The sequence below is a fragment of the Aedes albopictus genome, chromosome 1, assembly GCF_035046485.1.
Source record: "Aedes albopictus strain Foshan chromosome 1, AalbF5, whole genome shotgun sequence".
NCBI classification, from domain to species: Eukaryota; Metazoa; Arthropoda; class Insecta; order Diptera; family Culicidae; genus Aedes; species Aedes albopictus.
The window spans coordinates 135821163-135843413 of NC_085136.1; the positions used below are offsets into that span (position 1 = coordinate 135821163).

Genomic DNA, 22251 nt, shown 5'->3' on the forward strand with positions numbered 1-22251 from the left:
TCTAACGGGGGATGAGGGTTGTTTAACTTGTCTGCACACTATAAGTTTCAAGGTTTTTGAATCTTTCGGTAGAGAGGTACGTTCGTGCGGCTAAGAACACAAAAACCAACTACCTCTCTCGGTCGCGCTGTCCTCCGTACTGACCGATCATATTTTCTGACTCCCGAAGATTCCGCGATAGTACATTCAATCGGTACTCTCTTCGATCTTTTTCGTCACCGTAGATCAGCTTCTTCAGTGAGGCTGACTTCAGGCATCACAATTGGTGATATTTATTGGAAATTACCCACCCATAGCTATTGGTACTATCAATCCAGACGTTCGAATTGAACGTTACCGTGATAATAATGCAATCCATCTGTCCCAAACCATAAACCAGCCAAAATGTTTCCGTTTAGGATGGTAACAGGGTGAGGGTGGAAGCTGGAGCACCCCCGACGAGCAAGTAGAAGGAGGAGCACTAGGCGTTGTAGCGCCGGCTGAGTAGGCGAAGACCTCACGCGGATGCTGAACCGTAACAGGAGTGAGCTACAAACAATGTGGGTAGTCGCCGAGCAGCTGAACGAGCTACACGAACGGGTGGAGCAACATTAGCAAGGATGGCGCACGAAACAATGCAGCTCGGTGTAGCAGTAGGGAAAAGCCCCACATGGCACGGTAAAGCGCGCAATACAGATCCCTTTGATACCACTAGCCTATGTTCTCCAGGAGGAGCGACTCACAACAGCGTCTGATCCCCATGTTAGGGGCAGCTGATCAACGTCCTAGTGCCAGGGAAGGACTCTAAGCTCAACTGTGTACTATGGTCCTGCCGGAAAGTAGGGCGTGGGTGTCAGGCCCTGCGAGCCAGCCGTAAAAAACATTGTAACGGAAAATCAGCAACAGAATAATACGAACTGAGACCAATGACCCCAGCGAACAAAAAAGACTTGAGATTGGAAGCTCGGGAAGTGGAACTTCCGATCTCTCAACTTCATTGAGACACCCGCATGTACTGAAAGACCGCGGGGGTTCGTAGCGCTGCAGGTGTGTTGGACATGATTCATGGTGTGAACGTTTAGAGGTAATCATACCATCTACCAGAGTTGCGGCAGCACACTTGAACTGGGGGCAGCTCTTAGGGGCCGTTCATAAACCACGTAGACTTTGGGGGGGAGGGGGTGAGGGGGGTCTGACCAAGGTCTACGCTCCATACAAATTTAAAAATTTTTGTATGGACAAAAGTCTACGATGGGGGAGGGGGGGTCTGAGATGGCCAAATTTTGGTCTACGTGGTTAATGAACAGCCCCTTATTGTAATAGGCAACATGCAGAGGCGCTGATCGGATGGTGGCCGATCGACCAAAGAATGTAGAGGTTGAGGATTAAGGGCCACTTTTTAGGTTCAACAAAATAAACATGCACAGCCCTCACTCCGGAAACACTGATGATGACAAAGACACATTTTACACGCAGCTCGAACGCGAGTACAATCGCTACCAAAGCCACGACGTCAAGATCATCATAGTAGACCTAAAAGCTCAGGTAGGCCAGGAGACGTAATTCAGACCGACGATTGGAAAATTCAGCACCCACCTGTACTGCCGTAATTCTGCAAAGTGACGTAAGCGACATTGATAGTTTTTGCCCATTTTTGGGTTATATTGCATGAAACTCTTGCTCATCCTCTAAGTTTCTTTCCATAGATGATAGATTACGACTAGATTTTGCATTCTAATACAGCAGGCATACCACAGTGTTATTTTTACACCAGATATTATACATAATATACCAAAAAATATCGACATTTTGAATGGCGCTTACGTCACTTTGCAGAATTACGGCAGTGTAGTGATATGGACCTGATAATGTTAATATTTTATTCAAACATACATGATTCACGCACTCTTATTTATTTGAGTGTACCTACGGAGGAGGTTGCACAGCTCTATTGAGATTTCAGCACTTTCCAGAATGAAATTACCATTTGTCATAATAAACCTTCTCGTTAATAATTGTGAATGTGTTTGTGAAGTACTATGCTGAGAAGGAAACCTCTTTCCAGTTAGGTTATAACTACGATGATTAAAAAAAAACTTTAGCAGGAGAGTGCATTTTCCTTCACAGAGTTGTTCAGATTTTCTCTGGATTGCTCCTGTTTTTACATAAGTGTTACCTGATACCATCGCAAAAACAAAATGTGTGGCCCCTAGCGTTAACAACATTTTACGATAAAATGCAGTTTAGAAATTGAAACTGATTGTAAATAATTGACAATAAAGAGTTGGATATAGGTATTTAGTTAATCCTCTAAAAAAAAAACAAATTGAATGTATTGTACGTCATATTGAGCGATTTTTTTTTAAATTAAACATGTATGAAGATATTGAGCAGTTGCGCAAATCGAAGTGAATAACAATAGGGTGGTTTCAAATCGCTATTGAGTCTGTAACTAATGGGGCCTCCCCCTATCCGGCATCAATGAGACCCCCTTCTACAACTGCCTCAGGGTCGGCATACGCGCGTGACCAGTCGCGACCAAGAAAACACTTGAGTACCGAATTGCAAACACTTCTACCACTTTATTGAAACTTTTTGCACACAGGTACCTTTATTCCTCCCACTTCCTTACAGCCTATCTCCTACCTTTCTCTATCACTTTCTTCTTCCCTTTACGGTCGGCGGGGCCCCTTCTTCGTTCCGCAACCACTCCTTCCACCTTCCTTCTTCGTCGCTGGCTCGCTTCTCTCGACCGGCGACGCTACGTCGGCTTCACTTCCTCTTCACTCGCTTGATGCCCTTCCGTTGGCTTTACGGTGCCGAGCGTTCGCGGTCTTTGGCTTGGCGATGCCGCGAAGCTCTGGGCAAAATGGCGGCACTCACAGTTGGTAACGGCACTGTGGTGGGCGGTACTCTCCCGTCAGGGTTCCGTCCTGCGTTCGCAGTTTCGGGTCGAGAACTGCGCTTAACTGAGAGGCGGTAGGACCACGCAAGGGTCTCGGTCGACTACGCGCACTCTACGGACTTCACCAAAGTAAAACACAAGGTAAACACCAGGGGTCCTGCGGGCGGTTTGGAACGGATGGGTGGCGCATTAGTGATGGGGACGATTGGGACTCTGGTCGGGGGTTCTTACCTGGATATTTCTGTTGCTTTGCTTCTTCCACAATCTTTCACACAAAACTTGCTCTTTTAAACTCCTTCCGACTTCTGCTAATTTCTTTAACTTTCGTTTATATTCACTTTTAGTGTGCGAATAGTTTCCTTAATCTCGTCTATACTCTTCGAGTTTTGGCTTGCCAATGATGTAGAGCAATGGCGCTTTCCCAATCCAGACTCCCCGACCGAAGGTTTCCCGCTATGACGAAATTCGCCCCATCATGGCTCCTTATACGCCACCCCTCATGGCCGCCTTATCCTTGAGCCTGCGATGTCTGGTGGCGAGTAGCGGAACTATGTGGTGTGGCTGCTAGCTGTCCGGTGGGCGGTGGGTGGTATTTGGTGATGCTCAGCGGATATTCAAACATCTTCTTGGTATTTACTTTTAAACATATACAACGAAACACTACACCGCGAAAATCTCACAAATCTCGGACAGACAGACACACCACTGGTTACAAGTCTCAAGGAGCTTTTCGTGCGTTCAGATGGCATAAAATCTTCTAACATGTTCATCAGCTAAAATATTGCATATCAGTTAACTCTTTAAAAAAATGCATCGATAGACCTCGACTATGCGTCTAAATCGTCTCCTAGCATATAAGATGAATGAGAAATAAGATCGCTAATGGCGCTGTATCCAATAAATTAATTAAATTTTTTTCATACCTTAGATGTACTTATCCATTGTTTTGATATACACATGTTGTAGTGAATATTTTATTTTGGTCGTAAAAATTTATTTGACACTTCCAGACCGGTACTACACAATGCTATTAGGACGTGGCAAACTAGATGTTAGTCACACGAACAGCCGCGACATTGACATTCTGTGGTTATTTTTCTAAGACAGCTCATTAAAAAAAACGTTGAAATCGTTAATCGCTTGACACATTTCTCTCTACCAAACTAGAATACTTTAATGTTAGTTGTGAGTTCAGTAAACACAAACATCTGGTCATCTTATTGGCTGTTTATAATATTTCTACGCTGTGTTTCATTGTGTCCAATGAGCTCGGTGATATTTGAATAATTAAATTCAGACTATCTGCAGATTAGTGAGGATCAAATTTTAAACTATACAGAAAAAATCAGTCAAACCAACTAGAATACTTAGTATGTTGATATTTGGCTTATTATTGTTCTTTGCATTCAAATCCATACATCAATTTTTTGTCATTGGTATATCATTCTCAATTATATAATAGAAAAATATAATCAGTCTTTCAATTCAATTCTAAAAATGTAAGATAGAGAAGGAGGCGATTGTAGTGATATGGACCTGATAATGTTAATATTTTATTCAAACATACATGATTCACGCACTCCTATTTATTTGAGTGTACCTACGAAGGAGGTTGCACAGCTCTATTAACCTTTCGAACATGAGCATTGGAATTCGGAGTACACGATAGCGCAGAGTGTTCGAAAAGCCCACCAGCGCTGCGTTGGCGGCTCGATGCGGAGAAAGAGAAAGAGGATGAACGAAAAGCTAATGAATGAGCAGATAGACGCGAAGCAGAACCCCAAGCCCAGCGGACCGGCAGTTTGTGAACGGATCTTGAAGCGGATGGATGTGTGACGGAATTGTGTGACGGACGAGATGTGTTGTTGGGGGGAAGAAGTTTGTTGAAGGAATTGTAAATAAAACAGAATGGAGAAATGTAAAAATTGTGAATGGTTTAATTTTTCATTGTTTGAACGGAAAAGTTTTGCATGGGGAAATTGTGTTTTTTTTTGTGCAGCATCGTGGATTGAAAAGTGTGTTGCAGCAGAAGGGTAAGTTTTGTGAGGTTTCGATTTTTAGTATCTCGATTTATGATGGAAAAAAAGGAGAAACACTACACCACCATCAGACGATCTAAAACTGCCTACGACTCATTGATTTTGCCGCCTCTAAAAACATGACCATACTTAGCACCTTTTTCCAACACAGCCTCCCTTACCTGGAGATCACCACAGCAGACGGATTCGCAAATTGACCACGTTCTGATTGACGGACGGCCCTTCTCCGACATTATCGACGTCAGGACCTTTCGCGGCGCCAACATCGACTCTGACCACTACCTAGCGATGTTCGAACTGTGCCCAAAGCTATTCTTCATCAACAATGTACGGTACCGGCGACCACCACGGTTCTACCTGGAGCGACTAAAACAACCGGATATCGTCTCAGCATACGCGCAGAATATCGAGGCCGCGTTGGCAGACGAGGGCGAGCTCGATGAGGCCCCTCTACAGGACTGCTGGAGTACAGTAAAAGCAGACATCAACGACGCAGCCGACAGCACCATCGGGTACAGGGAACGGAATCGTCGGAACGAATGTTTCGTTGAAATGTGCAGAACAGTTTTGAAGGAGAAGAATGCAACGCGGGCGGTAACGCTGCAGCAAGGGACCCGACAGAATGTGGAACGTTACAAACAGAAGCGGAAACAGCAGACTCTTCTCTTATGGGAGAAAAAGCGCCGCCTGGAAGAAGTGGAGTGTGAAGGAACGGAACTGCTGTGCCGTTCCCAAGAAACACGGCAGTTCCACCAGAAGCTCAACGCATCCCGCAATATGCAGGGATAAGGACGGTGGCCTCTTGACGGACGGACGTGAGGTGATCGAAAGGTGGAAGAAGCACTTTAATCAGCACCTGAATGGCGTGGAGAACGTAGGCAGGGAGACCACGGCAACGGAGGAAACGACGACGCCATTGCAGCAGAGGACGGAAATGAACCAACTCCCACGCTCAGGGATGTTAAGGATGCCGATTCATCAGCTCAAAACCAACACAGGATGGTATTGCAGCTGAACTCATCAAGATGGGCCCAGAAATGTGACATGTGGAATGTGAAAACTTCAGTGCGATCACTATTTTGAATGCTGCCTACAAAGTGCTATCTAAGATCCTCTTCCGTCGTTTGTCACCTAAAACGAATGAGCTCGTGGGAAGTTATCAAGCCGACTTCATCGACGGCCGGTCGACAACAGGCCAGATCTTCACCGTACGGCAAACCCTTCAGAAATGCCGTGAATGCCAGGTCCTGTTCATCGATTTCAAAGCACATCGGCTTTCCTGAGAAGCTGAATAGACTGGTTTAAGCAACGATGGACGGTGTGCAAATCTGCTTAAGGGTTTCGGATGAACTATCCAGTTTTTTCGAATCTCGCCGGGGACTGCGACAAGGTGACTCTCATGCCTACTCTTCAACATCGCTCTGGAAGGTGCGATGCGACGAGCCGGGCTCAACGATAGTAAGACCGATGGTCATCTACGGACACTAGACATGGACCATGCTCGAGGAGGACCTGCAAGCACTCGGAGCTTTAAAGCGACGCGTGCTAAGGACGATCTTCGGCTGTGTGTAGGAGGACGGTGTGTTGCGGAGAAGGATGAACCACGAGCTCGCTGCACTTCACGGCGAATCCACCATCCAGAAGGTGGCCAAAGCCGGAAGGATACGGTGGGCAGGACATGTTGAAAGAATGCCGGAAAACAACCCTGAAACTGGTGTTCGCGACTGGTCCGGTTGGCACAAGAAGCCATGGAGCGCAGCGAGCACGATGGCAGCCACAAGGAAAGCAAAAAGCGACCGGCAGATGTAAGCGGACCGTCTGAGAGAAAAAGAACGGCCACCGCGAGAAATCAGGTTCCCAAGTCGGTTGCAAAACGGGCAAGGGAGAGGGAAACCCGAGAGGCCAACCCTAAGAGAAACGGAAACCAACCAAACCAAAGGAAAGAGATCCCTTGAATTACGGTTAGGAAGAAGAAGCAGTTAAGAAAAGTAAATAATACCAACCCGCAACGGGGCGACTCGCTGGTCTCCAAAACTGAGGCGGATACATACGCTGAGGTGCTGAGGACCAAGCGAGGCGAAAATTGTCTCTCTCCACTAGGCGCGAATGTAAACAAACAGCATCCGGCGCATCTGGACTGGAGAGATGATGCTAATACTGAAGAATGAGACGGCCATGTAGGGCACCTTATATAAGGCACTAGCACAGGAGGTACTGGGCATAAAAGTACAGGTGTGATCCCTAACGGTGTAGGCGACTCTCCAGTGTTAAAACTTTGACGAAATCGCCAACGCAGAGGAGCTCGTAGCCGCAATTAAGCAGCAGTGCGAGATAGATGCACCAAGTTCATCGATCCGCCTGTGGAAGGGTCTGGAACTTCTAGCAGGTATTCAGAACAAGGCGACTACAGTTGGCAAGATCAGAGTAGGTTTGTTCGTGTGCTAGCTCAGCATGTACGAGTCACCAAAGACGTGCTTCAAGTGCTTCGAACAAGGACACAAGTCGTGGGCGTGTGAAGGCCCTGACAGGAGCAAACTCTGTTGGAAGTGCCGAGTGAAAGGCCACATCGCCCGGCAGTGCAACTCGGCACTAAAATGCCTGATTTGTACAGCGAACAAGGGTGAATGGACGATGGACGGGCCTAACTATCCAGGCACGCGAGGAGGTCGAAACAACCGACGATAATGCAAGTTACACAGCTAAACCTGAACCACTGTGAAGCCGCACACTGTGGCAGTCAGTTTCGTAGTCAAGTACAGACATCGCCCTACTATCTGGCCAAAGTGTTCACTTCATACAAATTTAAAAAATTGTTGTATGGACGGAAGTCTACGAAGGGGGAAGGGGGGGGTCTAAGATGGCCAAAATTTGGTCTACGTGGTTTATGAACAGCCCCTTATATGTTTAAAAATGTTACTAGTAGGACAAAGACACGAATTTCTAGAAAAAAAAATCAGAAATTTCGTCCACACCACCTATGCTACGATAATGACCCATTCCGACTGCGAATGGCATCCCTGCTACCGAACATATAGGTGCCGTTTGAAAACCGGCAGCGGGGTCAGAGGTAAATCTGATTTTACTGCCACGCTGCTGTACGTTCTCCGATGGGACGATACGGGGTGCCACGGTCGTATTTTTCCCTATGGAAGCAGATTTTATCACTCGGATTCGATCGTATCTATATCTAGAGTCTAGAGAGTCCTCCCCTGGTCGGGCGTATTGGTAGGTAGGCGGGAAGGTACGTGTGAATCAACTCTCAGTTCGGTGGTTCGGGTGGGGTGCTAAAAATAAGTCCCCATGTACAGACGAGAGTTTACGATGAACGACGACGAGGACGACGGTTCTAAGTTTTAATATAGCTTTATCTGATTATCGTCAGCCGTTATGGCCTTCATGCACCGGGTGATGGGTACAGGATGATCAAAAGTATCGACGAGTGGAAATTTAACTCAATTATGGTATAGGCCAAACTGAATGGGAAAGTTGTTCATTGTCACTTTGTGTGAAGTAATGGATTTAGCAATAATGATATAATTTGTGCTTTGTGAGGCAATTACAATCAATTTGCATTGAATCTACGAGTTACTCATTAGCTTCTACACAGAAATTAAATTCGTATGTCTACGGCGTAAATCATGATGATGTATTCATTTCTAAAAGTAACACAGAAAATCGTTCAACTTAACGTGTATGCACTGATTTAGTGCTGATGAAGCCAACCAATTTAATTCTTTCAGCTATGCGGAATTAGTAGGGCCTTGTGCCATTTGGTCAGGTGAATCTATTTTGGGCACTTTCCGCTATATATTAGTCAATTTCATACAAATTGAATTGAAATGTTGTACGTGCCACACCATGTGCCAAACATTAAGTTCTGAGGTATAAAATTGACTAAGTTGTAGTGGAAAGTGCCCAAAATAGGTTCACATAACCAAATGGCACAAGAGCCTTCCATATATGTCTTCTACCTTCTAAATCGACGAAACAACTGAAAGCTAAATCAATCAGCGGATCAGTGTACCAATACATTTAATATTCAACTTTTTTCTTAGTTATCTCAAAATCTCGTTCTAGTTAGCAATTAAAAGACATTCACAAACTGCACGCGACTGTTGTTTCACAAGAATTTGCTTGTTGTCTTTTTGTTTGTTCTGCCTATTTTCAGCTTCAATAAATCAAAGGCTGGGGTCTCCAGGTAGCCTAGTGGTTAAGGCTATGATGGATCGCCAATCCGGAGACGGGGTTCGATTCCCGTGCCGGTCGGGAAAATTTTCTCGACTCCGTGGGCATAGAGTATCATTGTACGTACATGCCTCACAATATACAAAACCGTGCAATGTCAGGCAAAGGAAGCCCTTCAATCAATAACCGTGGATGTGCTCAAAGAACACTAAGTTGAAGCGAGGCAGGCCAAGTCCCAGTGCGGACGTAGAGCCATAAAGAAGAAGAAGAAGAAGAAGAAGAAGAAGAAGAAGAAGAAGAAGAAGAAGAAGAAGAAGAAGAAAACAATGGCTTTGAAAATTATTTACTGTATTTCTTATTGGGCTACGACAGCGCCGTTCATGGAAACTTGGCAAAGGATAGGATTTGCTTAAACTTAGCTTAGCAAAAGGTGGAAAGGCGTCTAGTGTATGGTACTTTGGCGATGAGAGAGGTTTAGTACTAGCTTGGGCCATGGCTAATGTTCAGTGCTAAAACCCCATGAAGTCCCTTGAAAGCCATTGAAACATCCCTGGGACCTCCTGGTGAATAACCTCGAGGCCTTCAGATATCCCTCTAAAGTACCCTGGAGTCCCCTGAAACGCTCTTGATCCCCCATAAATCTCTTCTAAGACTCTGGATATTCCTGAGGCTACCAGACTCTGGGACCCCCTGAAACACCTCTGAGACTTTCTTAAACACCGTCTGGAAACCTCCTAAAACCCTCGGAAGCGACCCTGAGACTTCCGGAATCCCTAAATTCCGCGGAAACCCCCATAAATAAATCTTTGACCATATAGAACCCCTGAATCCCCTTGAAACGCCTCTGAGACCCTCTGAACCGTGTCTGAGATCCACTCGGACCTCCATCAAAACCCCTTGTGAACCCAAAACAACGCCCCTGAGACCTCCTGGACGCCCTAGAACACCCTTGGGACCCACTGAAATGCCCCTAAGACAAGCAAAGAATCTTCAAATAAGGTATGTTAATTTTTTGTCATCAAAAATAATAAAATAAAATTGTATTTTTGAGTAATGTACTAATACCATCTACGATATTGCATGGTAAAAAATAAAGATTTTGACATATTTTTTGTTGAAAACGACGCCAAACGCTTAGGGTGTGCATATTACCCCCAATTCCCCCAAAATGATTAATTATCAAGACGGTCGAAAATCAACCAACATCTGGACTTCCATAAAATTGGTCATAACTCAGGAATGGAGAAAAAAACCGCATCTTGAAAATTTTACAGAATATAGCTTTGGTAGCTCTAAGGTAACCCTTCCAAAAATATTTTTTCTGAATTTTTCCGGACTTTGAAAATAGTTCTTCCGAGTTTTCCAACCGACTTGCTCAACAGTGGAAAATTTAGAGGAAAACAATTTCCATTTTGTATTTTTTTGGATTGCTGAGAAAATTTGCTTACGATTTCACAAAAAAAACATTGTGTCTTCGATGCTTCGTTTTTAAGTAATTTAAAAAAAAACGGCTCATATAGCACATCTGAAAAATTTACAAAAAGTGGTCATAACTCAAGAACGGAAACACATCTTGAAAATTTCACGGAATATATTTTATGTAATTCCCTTCCAAATATTTTTTTTTCTTCATTTTGTATTTTTTGAAGGTTCTACAGGCGACAACAAAGTCGATTTAGAAACTAGCACTCGATGGTTTTATGGCTCATAATGTTACCTGTTGGAAGCCTAACTGGCTTAAAATCGTGGGCAGCTGACTTTTAGTTATGTCGTAATATTTTTTATGTAGCCAACCTAATTTAATAAAGCTCAACAATTAGTTTTAGAAAAATCTTCCACAGTATTCTGTGGAACTCACCTTTCTTTGGTATAGTTTGACCTCAAGTGTTTTCACGCTATTTGTTTGTTCCTTGCAAACTTTTGAAGACTAGAATCAATTTTTAATTAAATTTATGAACTAGAACTTAATAAACTTTTTTCTCCTCAGTACTTTTTGCTAACTATAGCACAGTATTTTGCTAGTCTTACTCTGGTATTATACTTGAAGTTAAGCCATCGGCACTAAATTTTATGATCCAATCACTCGCACAAGTCTCACAGTAATGACCTAGCCTTCATCAAATCAGATATGTGGACCCATTCTTCTCCACTTCGTAAACCAACCCGAAATAATAATTCCAACGGGTTCTGCTGTGATTGAAGCAACAATTATCATACGATATTGTACAACAGGATTTTAAAAAATCTTGAAGCACAATTTCTAGCGAAAACAAGAACCATCAAAAAGGCAGTACAATAGGCTAATTCGGATGACCCCCAATTGTAGAGGCGCTTGGTGACTGGTGAGATAAGAAGAAAATCGTTTGTTTACATAAAAAGGTCAATTTTTGCCGTCAAATTTTACTCATTTTTGCTCTAGACGTTGCTATTTTCCATTTACAAAGGCTTCCATGATCATCATTCTTGATGCCCACGCCGACAGATACCGGATTGGCCAGCTAACAAAAAAATCCGGAAGATCGCCCGCCGGAGGCATAGCAAGAGCTCCTCAAATTAATCACATTATTGTTTGTAAGTACCTAACTAATCTAAGCGCATCTGAAAGAGAATTAAATGCACGTTTGTTTCTCTACGATGCGGAATTCTATACGAAAAAGTGAAAAAGTGCACTTTGCCTATGCTTTGCCATGGCAAATTTTGGCGGAGTCACGTTTTTCATAGGGTTCTCATTCCTGCCACCAGTTGCGAAGAGATCGTTAGCTTCCGTCAGATTTGCCTATCTGAACCCAATCTACGGGAGTACTAAACTTCGGTTGTAATGTTGTTGAAAAAAAAGTTTTAGAATTTTTTTGCCATGCATTTTTTTTTGGTTTTTGAAAAATTTGAATTTTTCCCAGATCCTGGGAAATCTCGGGATTTGAAAAATAAAAATCCCGGATCCCGGATTTTTTTTCGGTCCGGGAAACAAGACCCTCTAATTAGTACCAACCTTTGTTAAGTGAAGGACCGCGTTTACCGCTGCGACTCCACCAAACGCTGCAGGAAGGAGTGTTTGTTAGTAGGGAAGGTATCATTGGTTCTGGACAGGGATGGGAACAATCACTTTCAAAGAGTTACACTCACTTGCTATTTTTCCAGCTCAGAAGCTTCCAATCAAGAAATGATGTATGGACGACTTTTGCATTATGGTTATGTCTAAAACTTAGCCGAATAGAGTAGGGGTTGCACACGCATACCGAAGTCGTGAGGGAGCTGCGAAGGCAACTCTCCACGAGGTGAATGTAAATTACACTCACCTCGTGGAGAGTCGCTTTCACAACTCTGTCACGACTTTGGTATGCGTGTGCGACCCCTACTTTACTCGGCAAAGTTTTAGACAAAACCACAATGCAAAAGTCATCCATACATCATTTCTTGATTGGAAGCTTCTGAGCTAAGAAAATAGCAAGTGAGTGTAACTCTTTGAAAGTGAGTGTTCCCATCCCTGGTTCTGGATTCACTTTGATAAGTAATAAGACCTTTTGACGTTGAATCATGCTGGTTGCCGCGCTATTGCTTGCTTTACGCGGAAAGCAAACAATCGATCACCCGGGTCATATGATCAGCTCAATATTTACTCATCAAAAACATACAACAAATCCAAATTAAGCCTGAACAAGGGCGAAAGTAACTTGATCGATCCCTCCCCATCGACCGCCTTCTTCATTCCTAAACAACAAGATGCATGCATGGTTGTACTTCTTGGCCACAAAATGCTAGGTAGCGATGCAATCCTTCGTTTCGTTTTCCAAGTTCAAGTAAAAAAGTACAATCGAACCTGCATGCCACTACTCCAATCTGAAGAAGATAGAGGCGATGAAGATAAATGAAATTTGAGAAATCAAACTGGAGAGACAATTTGTAAGATGCAATCCTGAACAATATTATGTTTATACAGAATGATATAAAAAATCATGTCGACACTCATGGTGACGAACTATACAAATTCTAAGCATAAATACTTCAAAAGTAGGAATACGCTCATAATAACTAGTTGCAAATAATCACCTATGCAAAAGAACCAAAAAAGTACAATAATGGAAGCAGAATCCAAAGAAAATGGAAAAACATAGAACGGACTCACCAGATAATCCTATTCAGCTGGTTATCTCTGTTTGCCACTGATTGCAGCACCAAGCAGGTAAAAAATGATTTCCAAACAATATCAAATGTTCACTCTTTCAAAATACTCGCTGAATCTCGACACGACATGAGCTTTTAACAGTTTTTGCATGAAAACTCTTCAAAAAAGTAACTTTGTTCCAGAACCCCGATGGATGTTTTTCACCGACCTATTAAATTGAAGGGAATGGCAGGGCTCTTACAAAAGTGTCGATTTGAAAACCGCAAAATCCGCGCCAAGCCACTTGAAATCCGCGCCGAGATCATCAAATCCGCGTCAGTACAAAAACATATGGGTTTGATGACTCAAGCTCTTAAAAAGCAGAAAAAAAAACAACTACAGTTGACTCTCTACATCTCGATATTGAAGGGACCATCGAGATAGGGAGAGATCGAATACAAGAACCAATTTGTAATGCACACTAGATTAAAAAATTGTCCGTAGCTAGGAAAAACCGTCAACAAACAGATGTCACTTCGCCTACCCAGAATGTTTTGCACCTGAAAAACGAGATCTAGCAACCTGTAAAAACAGGCATATCGACATATGGAGAGTAAATCTAGAACAAAAACGAACCAGATCGCATCGAGATAGGGGGATATCGAGATAAGGAGGTATCGACATGTAGAACGGTGAAATGTATGCAGCTTGAAGGGACCGAGCAAACCATCGAGATAGGAAGAGATATCGAGATGTGGAACATCGACATGTAGAGAGTCGACGGTATTCATGACTTTTGTTGCACTTCAGATGTAGATTTCTAACGAAAAAACTGTTTTTTTACTATTATTAATCAATGACATAAAATGCAACTTCTACACTTACCTACCAAGAATTTACAAATGTTGCAAATATGCTAGTTTTTTTTTAAATTGAAATAAAAAAAAATGATCTTGTACCGACTTTTCGAACCCTCTAAGCAGAATACCCTCTTCGAATGAGTGTGATCAGTTTCGTACCTTTTAATTCCGCCCTATGTTGCTTATCCTTTGACAGATACGCGTATTTCGACTACCACCTGTAAGGTGGATAACTGACACTGAGGAAGATTACAAGTGGTAGTCGAAATACGCGTATCTGTCAAAGGATAAGCAACATAGGGCGGATTTTTTTTTTATTCTTAATCACTTAACCTAATTTACAGCTCAACTGTCCACTGGGGCACTACGTGCGAAATTTCAATTGACAGCTGCACTTCCATTTTGTACAGCGCCTAGATTCTATTCTACTTTATCGAACTGGTTGCCTTTCTGCTGCTTTCATTTCTACTTAATACCTAGTAGAATGATGAGCACAAGGATGATGATGGATGGCCATTGTTGCTTTCCAGTCCGATTGGGGGTCCATTATGAGTAGCAGTTCGCCGATGTCCAGGTATCCGGGTTCGTTTGAGCCATGGGGCTCACAAGAGGGTCAGTGTCAGTTGCTCTCGGGGGAAAAGCAACTGACGAAAAATTGCAAGTGCCGGGGCTGGGAATCAAACCCATGACCCCATTCGCATATGAAGCGAACGTGTGACCAACTACGCCATGGACCCCGGCTAGGGCGGAATTAAAAGGTACGAAACTGATTACACTCATTCGAAAAAAAAATGGATCAGCAGTTCATTGTTGCTTCTCAATAAAGGCGACTATTATTTTACGGGAATGAGATGTGTTATTCCGAAACAGGAGCAATCTTTTCGAATCTTTTGAAATAATTTATAATCAACATTATGGAAGAAATCCTGAAATAAAATCTGCTGTAAATCCCAAAAGATCGTTCGAGAAAACTGCAAGGAAATTTTCATTTTTTTTAAGACTCATGGATAATTCTCTTCAGAAATTTATTTTGTGAAGATACAAATGGAGTGATTGATGATAGCATAATTTATTCATTAAGAAAGTCATCAATACATTTTATTCCTAAGGGAGATATTCATTGCAAAGGAAACATTTAATAAAAAAAAAAGTCTGGCAAATGATCTGACCTTTGAAAAGAAGGTACCGTAAAACGGGGTATGTTTGATAATGCGGGTAGCTTTGATAGTGCGACAGGCATTGTATAGTTTATCTTATAACTATGATTCCTTCAACCAGTTAAGAAAAAGGCAAACGTTAATCAATTCTATACATATGAACGTTCATCTTAGACGTATTTTCATTAAAACCTAGTTTAATTACAACTTTTTGGACAAAAAATAAAAATTGATAATATTTTTGTCATTTGTCAACCCCTTCAAACAATCTGCTATACGACTTCGTTACAACTATTTTTTCAATGATTGGACTCTTATGCTCGTTAGAATCGTCATAGTAGATTCCAAATCTGGCCTTGAATCTCTTAACGAAGTGTGTTTTTACGAAATGGAAGCAATTTTATAAATTGTGACATAAATCTCCATACATTGATAAACGCCTAAAAGTATGCATTGCCCTTGTAATATCATGTAGATAAATCTGTGTTGTTCAAAATTTGTTAATAAAACATTAAAAAACAACCCAAAAAATAAGAAAATTCACAATGAATAGCATGTAATCATATGCTGATGTACCGTTGAACATATATTTTTACAAAGATGATAATTTTTGATAGCTTAATCCACTGTGTTTTTCACCCAGTTCTCCACAAACACATTTTTATATGTAAAATTTAGTAAAAATCAATGTTTTGATATAAAAATTCTATCTGATATATTCCACAAGGCTTCTCTCATCATTTTCATACTCCTAAGATTTCAATCTGTGATTGGTTGTTAAGATTTGATGTGTTTTCAGGGTATTATCAAAGTTACCCCAAAATGAAAATCTGATTCTCGCTCATATGGAAAACTGAAAGTCTCCCAAAATATTTCAGATTATCGAATCTTTCAATTGCAATTAATAACTGATACCCCAGTACTTGTTTTAAAAATATAAAAGTCGGGGAAATACTGTTAGATGAAAAAATATTACGAAAATTCGCTGAAAAACTATCAATGTTACCCCATTTTACGGTATGTAGAAAAGTATTATTTTAGAGAATGTATTACAAGAGTTTCTCGCCACACCACAACCTTGGAGATTTAGTAAAGATTTCAGCAAATGTATCCTCCATAGGATTCCAAAAGCTTCAAGTTTTCATATATTCTGAAAAAAATCCTCCATAAATTCTACCAAGAAACCCTCTGTTAACTGTACTCTCAACTCCCCTCTCAACGAACGCTCTGATAGGCAATCAAAGATAAATTTTACCATGACAACAGAATTTTACGTATTTTTAGGATAATTCTATCATCGTTTTCAACTAAAAGAAATCTATTCGACAGAAATACTACAAGTATGTAACTGATTCAGGAACTTCGCCAATTCCGTTATTCTAAAACTCATCCATAATGAACCAAGAAAATCCTGGATGTTAAAAACGCTAGAAATTTCTTATGATTACCGTCTTACCTGTATTTTTTTCAGAAATTCCAGAAATTCCAAGACATACTGTGTCAGAGAACCAATCAGATAAATATCTCACGACACATATAGTCTACAAGACCAATGATTTTCTTTACGAAATTCTATTAAATTAACTACGAAATTCAACTAAATGCTTATTCAAAAATTTTCGGTGAAGTCTTTTGCAAATTCCACAAAAAACAGATTTCAAAATCAGCAAGAAGCTTTAGCATTTTTTTTTTTTTCAGAAATCTAGCCATAAAATTCATTTTTTTAGGTTCCATAAAAAAACCTATCCACAATTTTGATTTTAAAATTATCGACAAAGAAATTCAGGAATAAGAGGAACTTCTCTGTTTTCAAAATTTAAGCGTTTAGTGCTGTGCAACTAATCTAGCACTCCAAGGTAGAGACTAATAACATTATTTTTACTCAATCACATTTTTTTTAGATTTTTTCTAATTGTGTTGAGCTTTATGTCTAAATATGAAATGTAAGAGCATTTGAAAACCATTTCCGCAAAAACCGCGCCAAAATTAAAAAAAACGCGTGAAATCCACGTGAAACGCAAAAACCATGAGAAACGCAAAATCCACGCCACTTGTAACAGCCCTGGAATGGTCCAAAGTTTTATAGGGCAGCATTATAGACCTACATATTGTTTTGTGATAAAGTTGTTCTACACGACACACCGTGACAATAATATTTGAATTTAACCACTTGTCAGAAAAAAATCATTTCAATTTCAACTAACGGGGCCTTGCAAAAAGGAAGGATATACAATTTTTACCCCTCCTGACCCAGACGTCCACCGGAATAAAACTGTCCTTTTTTCCTTATATTTAGGTTTCCAGCACAATTAAAACTACAACAAGTAACAAAATAAACTTCAATATTTCAATAAAAGCATTGATTAGAGCGCCTATGCCAGCGGGTTAAATTTTTTGGTAAGCCCCGTAGCCTGCGGGTTAAAGATTGGTATGTTCTGGTAATTCAAGAACTCACGTTAATGCTTTTTCCAAACCACATTCTCTAATTTGACAGAATTTCGCAACTAGCCCAAAGCCCCGGGTTTTTTCTTTGTTGTCCTGGGACTAAACCATGGATGTGGCTAGAATTCCATTGCAAGGATAATTATCAGTACCGTAATCCGGGGTAACATTGATCAGAATTTTTGATCTTTCTTGAATAATTCTCTTGTTAAAGCAAATGTTGCATGTTTTATATTTTTAAAACAAGTACTGGCCCTCTGATTATGTGTTAAGCTACTCGAAAAAGTATTGTAAAACTTTTAAACATGTTTAAATATGCTTTTTAATCTAATTTTTGATTTTGTTGACTTGGGGTAACATTGATCATGTCAGTGATCAATGTTCGTTTGTGTTGAAAATACCCTTACTTACTAAATTCGGGGTCGCTGATTTCAAATATGTTGTCCAAATTCTTACAAGTTATGTACTTTTTGAGTTATTTTAAAATTAAAATCCTCCAAACCGCGAATAACGCCTAAAGGTAGGCAATGGCTTAAGGAATTGATAGCTTACTTTCAATAAATCGTATATTTTTTTGAAAAAGAGCATTTACATAAAAGTTTCGTTCATTAAATCAAGCTCTAGGATATCATATTGAAGTAATACAGTGATTTCGAACCTCATATCGTATCTAATATTCATGCCATGCATGAATGTTTGACAATGTATCTCATTGCGTTACGAAACACAGTTATGGAAAAACCGATTTAATTCAATGTTTATGAAATTCAATTTTCATGAATTACATGTAATTTAATAGCTAACTAATAGCAGATTACGATATACCATTCGATAGCAGAAACTGATTCAATGTAAAATGCTTGTTTGAACATTTCATGAGGTCGGTCAAGCCGATCAATGTTACCCCGCTGATCAATGATACCCCGTTTTACGGTACCACCGCTTTGTTTTTCTCAGAAAACAAATCGATTGTGTTTGATTAGGAGAGCACTTTCACTCTTTCATTTCTATGAAAACGGCACCTTTTCATCGCATTCGAACCTCTGAGGTTAGAAAACAATACAGAAGTCGATGCTTCAATGCCTCTCAATAACAATGGCGTTGAACGACTTGCACTAAATACTAAATATACGGGTAATGCCACAAAAGATCTAAATACTGGTCGCAGTGGTTCACCCGAACAGAAAAAAAAATCCTTCCGAAAGAGGGCCCCGACATTTGTATATCCGGCCATGTCGACACCCTAGCAAATGCATCTATAGCATTAGAACCCAGGATTGTACACGAAAAACAAAATGAAATACAAAATAGCATTAGAACCCATGAAAGTTTACACGGAAAACAAAATCGATAGAAAATTCTCTTGCCGACGGGAATCAATAACCAGCAGCCAATGCGTGGCATCTCGATGCAACAACGACTGATTTCAGTTGATCTTCTATATATAGATATAGAAGTTGAACTCAGAACATGAAAGCCATAATACAAGATACATTTTTCATTGTATTCACGAAATGCAAATGCTCTTTCATGAATATTTTTTCTCGAAATTTCCAGATTATGTCTTGTGGATATGTTTAACAATGTGGTAATTTCAAAGAAATATAAAATTGTTAACTTAGCAAAGTTGGTTCTGCTGTCCTATACATACCTGTATGATAAATAAGGTCCTCAGGTGGGTCTCAATAATCCATTAAAGTAGCACGGAAACACGGGAACTTAGTTAATTACAAATTCCTCGACGTCTACAATTATTCCTAATATTGCATTAACAGTTGAGTACACTCATAACAACACTTAATTTAACTGTACACCATTTCCCAAAACTCCACTTCAAACAAAGTTAACGGCAAGTGCCCAGCCAACTGTTTCAATCTTCAAAGCATCCAAGCTTCCCCACTGGAACCGAAAGTTTCACAAAAAGTTTGTCCACCAAACTGTCGCGCGCACATTTTCACTTACTCCTGATCACGGGCTTTCCCAACGGGGCACAAGCTACTCCTGCACACACAAACACACTTCCAGTGCAATCTGTTACTCCGGCACTAATCTCTGCCTGAATCCACTTTACCCATTTCGGAGCTCTTCACACGAGATCCAAAAAAAAAAAAACTGCAAACACATTCACTGAACGGGACAAAAGCGCACCTTTCCCGCCTTTGCCTATTCCCCAAAAGCCAGACGACGACGACGCATTCAAATTGCAATCCCTTTTGGGTCATCTCTCATCACTGAATATTGCATCTCACTTCATCCAACCGACACGTCGGCCTTCACGTCACGTGTGTATGCGCTCTGAAAGAGACTCTGACTGAAAGGATTAGCACAAATCGTTACACAAAAAGGTATTCAAAACGGCTTCAGAAAAACGACCTGTGTAGGTCATCATCATCCTCGTCGTCGGCTCCGGCTGCGAACCGACCAGTATCCTTTTCTGCTGGGTGAGTCGATATTTTTGCTTTCCGTTTTTTTTTTCGCTATTTTGTAGCCCCAAGCGTACAGGCCTGAACAGAGCGGCCCTCAGAGGCAGTGGCAAAACAAATCATCACTCATTCGCCTTAATGGCCATCACTCGGTCTGGCCACCGTCGTCAAACACAAAACGGACGCCCCCAACACTGAATTGCACAGTGAGATATCACACACTTCAAAAAAGCTTTCCGCAAATGAAAATCCCCTGTCGGAGGGTCACACTATATCCGTTTTCCCAATAAGCAGTGGTCGCCACCTGCTTCTTCACCTTCTTCAGAAGTCAACCCTCCACACCGAGGAGGAGGAGTCCACTGTACTGCAGGAGAGCTCCAGCAAGGTCTGTTACTTCAGCACTGATGTGAACACACTAAAGCTGTTTGCACAGGTCCTCGAGAAATCACGCCGGAAAACGCGTGTTATCGCAACCCCATCACCGTGAGAACTGCCGCCAAAAATCGTTTCCAAGAGGCAAGTGTGGCCAGCAGCAGAAACTGGTGAAGACGAACCGTCAGTTGGAGGCATCATCGCCAACGCCAGCCAAGCAGCAGGATACCGCCGCTACCGAGCCGACGCATGATCAACGGTAGCCGTGACCGTGACACGAACCGTGCTGCGAAAGCTCAGCTTCCCCTTCGGGACCGGCACAGCTGATGAGGGCTGACGACGAAGGATGAACTCGGAACCACCGCATGAATGTTGCACGATTTTCTCCTCTCGAAGGGGAGGTGGTGTTTTTCTTCAAAAGAAACGATGCTTTCCTTACGACGACCACGGACAGTGGGTCCAGATAGAATTTGAATCCCAATGTGATTTATTTCTGCCTGTCAAAATAAAAGAATTTTCATTCTGAGAGACAACTGTAAAATTGCAGGCCTAATTTTACTCACCCATGCAAATGTGGTGTCCGACTCTGCGAGCCATTCGTAAACAACAATTGCTAAAACGACCCCAGCGACGGAAAATGGCCTACGCTTGGATTCTCGGTACGTTGAACTATCCGGTCTCTCATCTTTATAGCGAGCATCTGCATACTCGCCAATCTACTGAAGGGCCGCGGCTTCATAGGGTATCTGAGACCCACTGAAACGCCCCTGAGACCTTCTAAGCCGTCTTAAACCACCTTAAATTCCTAGAAACGCCCCCGAGACTTCATGGAACCATATGAGACCATCAGAATGCACCTGTATCCTCCTCGGAACAACATAAACACTCCTGTGACTCCTCTGGGACCCCCAGGAACTTCCCTGGAACCCTCAAGATCCCTTGAAACCCCTGAGACCATTTGAAACTTCCCTGAAACGCCTTGAGGCTTCCTGGAATCTCCCTAAATCCACTGCAACGCCCCAGAAACCCTCTGAGACTTTCTGAGACTCCCTGGAATCCCTTGAGATCCCCTGCAATGCCCCTGAGATTTCTTTATAATCCCCTGAACCTCCTTGAGACTCCCTGAATGGCAAGGAAAATGCAGGTACGGAAGCTCAAGGCAGGTACGGAATATGCGACTATGTAAGTACATTCGAGAACGAAACTGAACCAACGAACACGCTGAGGGAATTTATGAATATTTATCATTCACCAGCTCGAAACTAAGAAAGCAGCTGGTATTACGTAAACCGAGGCATTTTGACTGCTTTATTGTATGTGTATAGTCTCTGGATCAATTTATGCTCCCCTTGTACTACGTCGAGAGTAGAACAAAGAATACTTAATGTTGTAGCTGTTGTTCTGTCCATTTGTACCGTCGTGCGTCCGTCATCCAATTTCGAGAGTTCGTTTGACGTTTTTGTGTCGGCTTCACATTTTTTTGTGGCGTGGCTGACAATTCAACTGCTGACCACCATCTGCATACTAATCGAACGTGTGATTTTCGCTACCATGACGCCAAATTACTAGAAACACCATTGGAAGCATTCTAGCAAATGTTTGGAGGGTATTCTAAACGCATTCTCAGAGGGATCCTTAAAAACATCTAGGCATCCTTGAAAGTGTTTTAGGCGAAATCCTTAGAAGCATTCCCAGAAAAGTACTGGAGGTGGTTTCTAAACTTATTCTACTAGAACTTCATGAAGGTATCCAAGCCAAAATAGGCCTGGGATCATCATAAAAATTCT

At 41.7% G+C, this 22251-nt stretch overlaps 1 protein-coding gene across 2 annotated transcripts in view; it reads right to left on the reverse strand.

The window, feature by feature from the left end:
• Positions 1-20836, reverse strand: part of LOC109423013 (dopamine receptor 2) — a 521850-nt gene extending 501014 nt beyond the window's left edge. For both annotated transcript variants that reach the window (XM_062845444.1, XM_062845443.1), the window contains exon 1: positions 19321-20836. The gene's annotated coding sequence lies outside the window, so the exon portion shown is untranslated. The remainder of the gene's footprint in view (positions 1-19320) is intronic.
• Positions 20837-22251: the final 1415 nt, after the last annotated feature.